The sequence below is a fragment of the Lontra canadensis genome, unplaced genomic scaffold (genome assembly GCF_010015895.1).
Source record: "Lontra canadensis isolate GAN:19392208 unplaced genomic scaffold, GSC_riverotter_1.0 scaffold51, whole genome shotgun sequence".
NCBI lineage: Eukaryota > Metazoa > Chordata > Mammalia > Carnivora > Mustelidae > Lontra > Lontra canadensis.
This window is the reverse complement of record NW_022631045.1, coordinates 3803846-3813597: the sequence shown is the minus strand read 5'-3', so window position 1 is coordinate 3813597 and position 9752 is coordinate 3803846. Positions and strand designations below refer to the sequence as shown.

Genomic DNA, 9752 nt, shown 5'->3' with positions numbered 1-9752 from the left:
AGAAATATACCCTTCTAAGTGATTGAAGAAATAATCCTGGACCTGTTGCCCAATAACTCTGGTTGATCTGGGTTGGGAAAAAATGTACCTACCTGAAGCAATCACTGAGAGGATAGAATAGTTTGGCTAAGCCTGCATCATGGGACCATCCTAGCACCAAGGGTGGAGGCATCTATCATACCTTTCTCACATGGATCAATTGAAGAGGTAGTTTCTCAAAAAAAAAAAAAAAAAAATTGGCTGCTTGAGCAGACAAAAACAACAAATATCTTACATGCCCTGATAGACCAGTTTTGAAATGGACTAAAGAAACCAGTTTTGTTAAATTGTGCCTGCACCAAGTTTTGCATATTACTCAATGAGTCTCATTACAGGAGTCTCACATAATATACAAGTTCCATATACAAGCTTTAGAAAGTTTTCTAATTTAGAGTTCAGATGATATAATAGTGTTAAGAATTATGCAGAAGGGGCCCCTGGGTGGCTCAGTCGTTAAGCGTCTGCCTTTGGCTCAGGTCATGATCCCAGTGTCCAGGTATCCAGCCCTGCATCCACCTCCCTGCTTCTCCCTCTCCCTCTGCTGCTCTGCGTGCTTGTGCTCTCTCGCTTTCTCTGTCAAATAAATAAATAAAATCTTAAAAAAAAAGAATTATGCAGAAATGGCATATAGTGGCAAGACCCTCACAAATATTCCACAGATATTAATGAACTCCTTTCATGTGGTAAGTCATGACCTGGACAGTGGGATACACATTTGATAAAGACATGGTTAGTACATAAAAGGGCTCATAATGGGGGTAGGAAGAATACCTTCGAACAAATAAATCACAGCATGATAGGCAAATGCATATAACAAAGGATACAGTTGTCTTTTAATAACCACAAAGTGGTAGGCACTGGGCTTTTTGCTCTCCCCGCCTTTTCTCACTTAAACCTCAAAGCAACCCCTCAAAGTAGGCATTATTCCCTAAAAACATTGAGATTTGTAGAGATAAATTTTTCTGTGTTTGGTCCTTTCAGCTGGCGAGTAGCAGGCGCCTTGGAGAAATCCTATTTGGTAACTGTACATCTGTCTTTGGCAATACTGGGAAAGCATAATCATTCTGTAAGCTATCCAATAACTTTAGAATAATTTGTTTTTTCTGTCTTCTCCATCTCTTAAAGCTTATCTGTCAGTAAATCCTACCAATTCTTCCTTTGTGGTGTTGCTCAGGTTTTCACCCTATGCTCCTTCCAACTCATTGTTCAGGTCTTTAACATCTTGTACCTGGATTGCAGAGGCCCTATAACTGGTCTTCTTGTTTCCAGTCTCCCTTTAATTCATTCTGCTACATGTGGTTTTGAGGTGGGCAAAGGTGGTAAACCACACTGCCTCAATCACTTATTTGGCAAATATTTATGATAAGTAAGTCATAGTGTGTGATCATAGTTTAAATCTTCAATTAAAACACAGTCATTTTTGAGGATTTACCAATGTTCAGGGAAAGCAAACGTCTCCCTTATTTGTCATAATGGAATACACATCACCAACTCCTTGCTCCACAAACCTCAACACTATCTTACTGCTGCCTTAAAAGTGTTTAAATTCTTATGTCTCCTCAGGCAAGGAAAACAAAAGCAACATTAGACTAGTGGGACTACACCAAAATAAAAAGCTTTTCACAGTGAAGGAAACCATTAACAAAATGACAAAGCACTCTACGGAATGGGAGAAGATAGTTTCAAGTGATATATCTGATAAAGGTCTAATATCCAAAATATATAAAGAAATTTTATAACTCAACACCCCCCAAAACCCCAAATAATCTGATTAAAAATGAACAGAGGACCTGAGTAGAGATTTTTCCAAGGAAGGTGTACAAATGACCAATAGATGCATGAAAAGATGCTTGACATCACTGATCATCAGGGGAATGCAAATCAAAAGCAGAGTGAGATATCATCTTATACCTGTCAGAATGGCTAAAATAAAAAATACAAGAAGTAAGTGTTGGTGAAGACGTGGAGAAAAAGGAACACTTGTGCATTGTTGGTGGGAATGCAAACTGGTGCAGCCACTGTGAAAAAACAGTATGGAGTTTCCTCAAAATATTAAAAATAGAATTACCATGTGATCCAGTAATTCTACTACTAGGTATTTACCAAAGAAAATGAAAAGATATGTGCACCCATATTTATTGCTGCATTTAATATAGTAGCCAAGATATGGAAGCCATAGAAAAGAATGAGATCTTACCATTTGCAACAACATGGATGGACCTTGGAGGTATAATGCTAAATGAAATAAGTAAGTCAGAGAAAGAAAAATGCCATATGATATCACTCATATGGGGAAATTAAAAAACAAAGCAAATGAACAGAGAAAAACCTAAGAGGAAGGAAGGAAAGGAGGAAGAAAGGGAGGGAGGGAAGAAGGAAGGAAAAAAGGAAGAAAACAAACCAGATTCCTAAATACAGAGAACAAATTGGTGATTACTGGGGTGGCGGGGGGGTAGCCTTGGTGGGAGGATGGATGAAATAGATAAAGAAAATTAAAGAGTTCATGAATCATGATCACTGAGTAATCTAGAACTGTTGAATCATTACATTGTACACCTAAAACTAATATGACTGTACATTAATTAAAAATATATTCAAGAGTTGAGATTTAATAAAAATAATAATTTTTACCCCTTCAAAAATTATTTGAACTCTTTAGCTTAGTATCCAACTCTTCGATTAAGCCACCCATTCAAACTCATTCCTGTAGTGTCCTCAAATCACCTCCTCTAACCAGAGACTCTACTAAGTAGAGACTCTACTAGGTCTCTGTGGAAGGCTCTGGGCCTTCCTCCTGCACAGCTTGTTCACACTACCCCCAGGCTTTATCTGTCCTTGGCAGTTCTGGCTGCTTGTGATTTTACCTGGAAACTTTGAGATTATTTATTTGCACTTGATACACGTTTCTCCATGATATTTGGCACTTGTGACCTCTGAACTCTGATTTTTTAAAAAAATTTTAAATTTATTTGACACAGAGAGAGAGATCACAAGTAGGCAGAGAGGCAGGCAGAGGGAGAGAAGGAAACTGGTTTCTTGCTGAGCAGAGAGCCTGATGCAGGGCTTGATCCCTGGACCCCGAGACCATGACCGGAGCTGAAGGCAGGGTTAATCCACTGAGCCACCCAGGTGCACCTGATTTTTTTTTTTTTTTAACATTTAAGTATTTTCTTCTACAGGGCTGTGTGCTTTATTGTATCACCAATACTTGATCAAATATTTGTTGATCAAGGCCCTGAAAACACTCTGACTAATGGGGGACCTGAGCTTCTCTGTAGAGTAGGAATAGAGAGGATCAGTTAAGAGGAAGAGAGATGAAGACAAAATAAGGCACAGATAAAAACTTGCTTCTCAGTCTTTATTCTTTTATTCTTCTCTTGCTTTTCTGTAGTCTCTGGTGGGGGAGTGAGTTTCCTTTCTATCCGGTGGCAAGGATACAAAGTATGATCCTTGAGCCAAAGACTGAAGTCAAGTACAAAAGTCAATTTTACTGGCTCACTTGGGGTTTGAGGCATCCCAGAGACAAAAAGGTAAGATATTTTTCATTATTCATTGATTTACTGTCCTTCATACTGCTAGACTAATAAAATCAGCAGTTTAAAAACTAGTTTTATGTAGTATCTTAAGATTATACAGTTCTGATGGTATCTTTATTAACCATAATGATCCTAGGGGAAATTTTTTCTAAATAAAGATTATATCATTTAAATCCTTGTTTTATGTTAAGGGGAATTTGTGATTAGTGTTGATACTCTATTGTGGTTCTCTCTGATTTTCTCTAGGTTAAAGCACTTAAGTAGTTGATAAACTATCATTTTGTTCTTATTCTCTGCTTGTAGACAGTATTTTGGTTGACTTCAGGGCTGAATTATTTTCCCTGAAATAATTTTACAAAAAGGACCAGCAATTTGCCGATAACTTTGACTATAAATGACTGTACAGCCAAGGCATAGTAACACATTGATTACATAACAGAGTAACAGGAATGAGATCATGGTATTTCTTATGTGATATCTCAAAACAATTTCCCTGTTTTAGGGGTTCATACTGCTGAAGATTAATTATAGTATTTTTAAGGTATGATTTTTAAAAAGAAAAAAAGGAACTGTTAGGTTGATTTGTTTCCTTTCAAACAGTCATGATAGCTTCAATTTCTGGAACTTAACTCCTTGAAGACAACAACATTGCACTGGATAATATTTTGCTCATTCGTCTATAGGATGTTTGTTCAGTTGAGAAATGAAGATAGTTCTCAGTATATGACATAGAGTAATTTGTTCTAAATGACACAAAAACTGTTTCTGAGCCAGGACAGTATTAGTTCAAGGTCCTGTGAGAGTTGCTGCTTATTCTGATGCCTGGATACCATGGTCTAATGAAATCTGCACATCAGGGACTTTCCTGGGGCTTCATTCCCCTCCCCCCCAACATACATTATTAGTTTTGTGTAATAGGAAAGAGGAAATATGCAAAGGCACATACACCATTCTGAATTAGGGGACCATTTTTTTTCCTTGTGTTTATGATGAAAATGACTTTAGTTTATGTACAGTGTGCTTTAGTGTGTAAAGGGACACACTAAGGTGTTGTGTGCTCAGCAAAACAGAAAATCTTTTCTTGAAATGATTAGAATGTAAATACTATTTTACAGTTCTGGAGTCCTGGCATTGTGGGGAGCACGCTAGTATATTGGTGTTTTTGTTAGAAACAGAAGTGAACTGTGGGGAGTTCACCCAAATCCTGCCCCCTCACCCCTTTTAAAACCAAACTGAGCAAGAGGACCAAATTGCTGTTTTATTCACAATTTGGTCTTCCTGTGGTGGTGGTAGTCCTCTGCTCCCATTGTTTGTTTTGCTTTATGTTGGACACCAACAGAGATCAAAACTCCATTTTATGGACTTCTAGCTTGGCAATATCCTGGCAAATGGGAAAACAAGAAACATAAACCAAATTTCTGCCACAATGCTTTTAATATTGAGACAGATTTTTATCTAACAGAGCCAACAGAATGGAACATGAGAGCACCAGCAGCTCCGGGCTGTAAACACAGCTTCCCGATGACATATCCCTAGGGGGACAGATCAGACAGTTTCTATATTATTCAGCTTGTCACTCTGCTGGCACAGAACTGATTTTTGCCTCAGAAAATGTCTCTTTCCTGAAACTCCAGCTGTCCTTCCTTCATAAAGCAGTGTTTTAATAAGGTGGTTGTTTACTAGGAAAACAATGTTAATGTTAATAATGAATCACTAACAATATAGCATATTCCTTATCGTGGATGGTCTGTGTGCTGCCAAACAGCTGGAGGAAAAGTGAGGAAGAATGCAATCAAGCATTTAAACATCATAGCTGGATGTTTCCAAACATAAAGTGTCCAGATGTTTAGCATTGTGGAGGTAATGTGTTTGATTGCTTGCCTTTTTCATATTTTATCTGGATCTTTTGATGTTCCATAGATAGAGTCAAGACTATTCTTCATTTTCAGTGTGCTGAGCAGTTTTGCTTGTCATGAATAGCAACAATAATGCTGAAGACTGGCAGAGGCCAAGCCTGGCAGAAATTGCTTGAGATGAGGGAGAAGAGGAAGAAATGAGACTCAGACTATGGTTAAATGGGTCCCTCTCCTGGCTGATGTGCGTGGAAGCATGTGCCTTTTAAAAGACAACGGCTGAATCAGTTTTCATGCTTCAGTTAAGGGGACAATTAGGAATTCAGAAGTTGGATGGAGGGTCAGTTCCTCTTGTTTTCCTTGAGTCCCAGAGGCTGAATAACTAGGTCCTTCTTCAGGATAGACACTTCCAAGGAAGAAAGCTACTGTCTTTATGCCAGTGAGGATACTGGCTTCAAAGGAATGTGATCCAGCTGAACTGTAGTAGAGTTGTTCCCTCCCTTAGATGGATGCCTCTTCAGGAAAAATGACAAGTCCAAAGTAAACAATATGAAGTACTTTCTCCTTTTAGGATCTCAGAATCCCCAACCCAAATCAATTCATGCTTCCCACTGCAAACTTCTCCGACATTGGGTTATTGGTACTTATAATTAGAGTCATTGCGGAATGCTCCACTAAATTAAAACCACTGCTAATTAATTATCTCATCAGAGGTGGCTCAGTTTCAGAACTGGATTCATAGATCCTGGTGCTAAAATAGATGCAACTCCCTCCTAAGAGTGAAAGCAAAAATATTCATTTACTGACATGTCCCTGCAGGAATCAATAACATTACAGATCATGGAGGAGCCAAGAATAGCTGGGGCATATTAATAACTCAGTCTGCTCACTGATTTTATTCAAGATGACTAGTTAAAGTACACTGCACTGATGATGACTCCATGGCATGAGGAACAATGTCATCATTAACATGGGGACCGTTTAGCATTTAGAACATTTCACACATAAAGAGAACTTAACACAAGACTATTTATTGTGCTTTAGACAGATGGTTTAATGTTTCTTTAGCCTTCAGCCTATCAGGCCACCCATGGTTTTCTTCAGCCAAGGGCTTTTTAAAAATAAATGGTGTATAGCAATTTTCTAACAAGACTGACTGCAGCATGTTTCGCTAAATCTTTTTCCTACCCTTAACTCTCCCTTACAGTGGTTTGTAGTTGACAAACCTCCCTGACTCTGGTTCCTCACATGTAAGTAATTACTGACATAAAAGGAGATGAAGGGGCTGAAATTTCATCATTAATGGTTTCTTTGCTACAGAAAAGCTATTTAGAAATGATTACTTTGGAAAACAGTTCTTCCCTGATTAGACACTGACTGACTCTGGAGAAGCTGTTCCCCCAGAATCTTTCAATTCAGGAAATGATACCCCAACATAGATGGATAACTGTGGGTAGCAAAATATGCATATAAAAATTGGTTTAAAAATGGTAGAGAAGAGTAATGTATCTCTGTCTGAGGAATATGTAAATGTGTTTAAGAAGGGACACAGAAGCTGCAGATTCCCTGCTCCTACCATCAAAGTGTAAATCAAGCACAGTGGAAAAGCAAGCGGGATGCATTCTTACAGTGGAAACTTCTATAGGGATCTTAATGACTTCCTGAACTCCTTTGGCCCCTGTTCAGCTCCCCAGGCAAAATGGGGACCTCTTTTGTGAACTCTTTTAGGAGAACAACATGGCCCAAGACCCAGAGACTCTGCGGATTGGCCCGGATGGATGCTTATTTGCACATTCTTCTCTATGTAACCTCTCCAATAGGGTTCAGAAGAAGCAAGCTTAGACCTGGAGCTCAGAAAAGCAATTACACAGCACAGAGGGTTTAGAGATCAGATGTATTTAGGAGGGCAAGAGTCTCCTGTCTGCCTACTCAGGAGGGCATGAGAGTCTCAAAGTCTTGGGCGGCGCAGAGCCTCTGATTGGCTTTTTTCTCTTTGAGGAACAAAGATGTCTTGCTGGAGGCTCAGATTTCCCTCTGGCACATTATGCTGGGCCAGACTGGAATTCTTGCAAGTTCTGTGGCTGCAGCTGGTGCCCTGGTCTTGCACCAAAACCATCAATTTCCACACCTATGAGGAGGAAGCCTATGGCTCCGATATTGGTGTTGTCTGATGGTGTCCTGTGTAATTATCAGATCGAGATACCACACCAATTCCGCCTGATGAAGTTCAACAGCTCACTCTTTGCAGTGTGCAAGGGGGATGGGGAGCTGACCCTCGGGGATGCGGGCCTGGACCACGCGCCGCAATATGGCCAAGCAACACAGTGCATGCTGGCCTTTGACCTGATCAGCTTCTTACAGGAGCAGTTCCGGCTGGTGCACGTGGAATTGGGTGAGGAACATCAATGATCACGCGCCACGCTTACCCCGGGGCCCAGATCCCCAGGGAGGTGTGCGAGGGCGCAGCCGTGGGCATGCGCATCCCCTTGGAGGTTCCTGTGGACGAGGACGTGGGGGCCAACGGGCTGCAGAGCGTGCGCCTGGCAGAGCCTCACAGCCCCTTCCGCGTAGAACTGCAGAAGCGTGCGGACGGCGCCCAGTGCGCTGACCTGGTGCTGCTCCAGGAGCTGGACCGCGAGGGCCAGGCCGCCTACAGTCTGGAGCTGGTGGCCCAGGACAGGCGGCCGCCTGCCGCGCTGCGCCACGGCCGCCTTCAGTGTGCGAGTGCTGGACGCCAACGACCACAGCCGGGCCTTCCTGCAGGGCGCAGTGGCCGAAGTGGAGCTGGCAGAGGACACTCCTATGGGCTCTCTGCTGCTCGACCTGGACGCAGCCGACCCCGACGAGGTCTCTCACGGACGCAGCCGACCCCCACCTGGACGCAATGGACCCCGACGAGGGTCCCAACGGCGACGTGGTGCTCGCCTTTGGTGCCCACACCCCGCCCAAGGCGCGCCGCCTCTTCCGTCTGGAGCCGCGCTCGGGCCGCCTCACCCTGGCAAGACCGGTGGACTACGAGCGCCAGGACACCTATGAGCTGGACGTGCGGGCCCAGGACCGTGGTCCCGGGCCCCAGGCCTCCACCTGCTAGGTCATCGTGCGCATCCGCGACGTCAATGACAACGCTCCGGACATCACCATCACCGCTCTGGCCGCCCCCGGCGCACATGACGCCTCTCCCTTCGCCGCCGTCGCCGCCGCTCTCGGGGGGTGCGGACCCGACCTCGCCAACACGTCCCGGGACGCCCGAGGCCGGCGCGGTCTCTCTGGTGCCAGAGGGGGCGGCGCGCGAAAGCCTGGTGGCGCTGGTCAGCACCTCGGACAGAGACTCGGGTGCCAACGGGCAGGTGCGCTGCGCCCTCTACGGGCACGAGCACTTCCGGCTGCAGCCGGCCTACGCGGGCAGCTACCTGGTGGTGACTGCGGCCTCGCTGGACCGCGAGCGCATTGCCGAGTACAACCTGACGCTCGTGGCCGAGGACCGCGGCGCGCCCCCGCTACGCACCGTGCGGCCCTACACTGTTCGCGTGAGTGACGAGAACGACAACGCACCACTCTTCACACGGCCGGTCTACGAGGTGTCGGTGCGAGAGAACAACCCTCCCGGCGCTTACTTGGCCACGGTGGCCGCCCGGGACCCCGACCTGGGCCGCAACGGGCAGGTCACCTACCGGTTGCTGGAGGCAGAAGTGGATCGCGCCCTATGTCTCGGTGCCCCCCCCACCCCCCACTGAGGAGCTCCGCGCATGATGGTGCTTTGACCGCGGTGTACTGGCTGAGCTGCCTCTGGGGCTGGAAGTGCTCGACGGCGGCTCTCAGCTGCCCCGGGGCCGGGCCGTGGTGTGGCTGCATGTGGAGGACCAGAACGACCACGTACCTGGACTGGTCACACTACCACTCTTCAGTGGCGCAGCCCAGCCACCTCTGCCCCAGGGCGCGCCCCTGGGCTACCTGGTGATCCGACTAAAGACGAAGGCCCCAACGCCGAGCTAACCTGCACACTTCTCCGCAGCGCCTGCGGCCTCAGGGTGCTAGAACTGCGCCCGGCGACGGGTGAGCTGTCTCTTCAGTGCCGGTTGTCCCCACAGCTCACCCGCGGTCCTGGTGGTGCTGGACTAAGGCCCAGCGGCCCTGTTCTGCACCACCACTTCGCTCCTAGAGCCGACGGACTCTGCGCCACCTGGCGGAAAAGTGGTGCTGGTGCCGCCGCCGCCGCCGCCGCCGCCGCCGCCGCCGCCGCCGCCGCCGCCGCCGCCGCCGCCGCCGCCACCTCGGTCTGGCGAAAGGAGTGAACAGAGGGACCCTCCCGGTGGCGTATAGTGCA

The 9752-nt window shown here is 45.6% G+C and overlaps 1 pseudogene; it reads left to right on the top strand.

The window, feature by feature from the left end:
• The first annotated feature begins 7573 nt into the window (after positions 1 to 7573).
• LOC116877262 lies at positions 7574 to 9421 on the top strand (annotated as a pseudogene).
• The last annotated feature ends 331 nt before the right edge of the window (positions 9422 to 9752 follow it).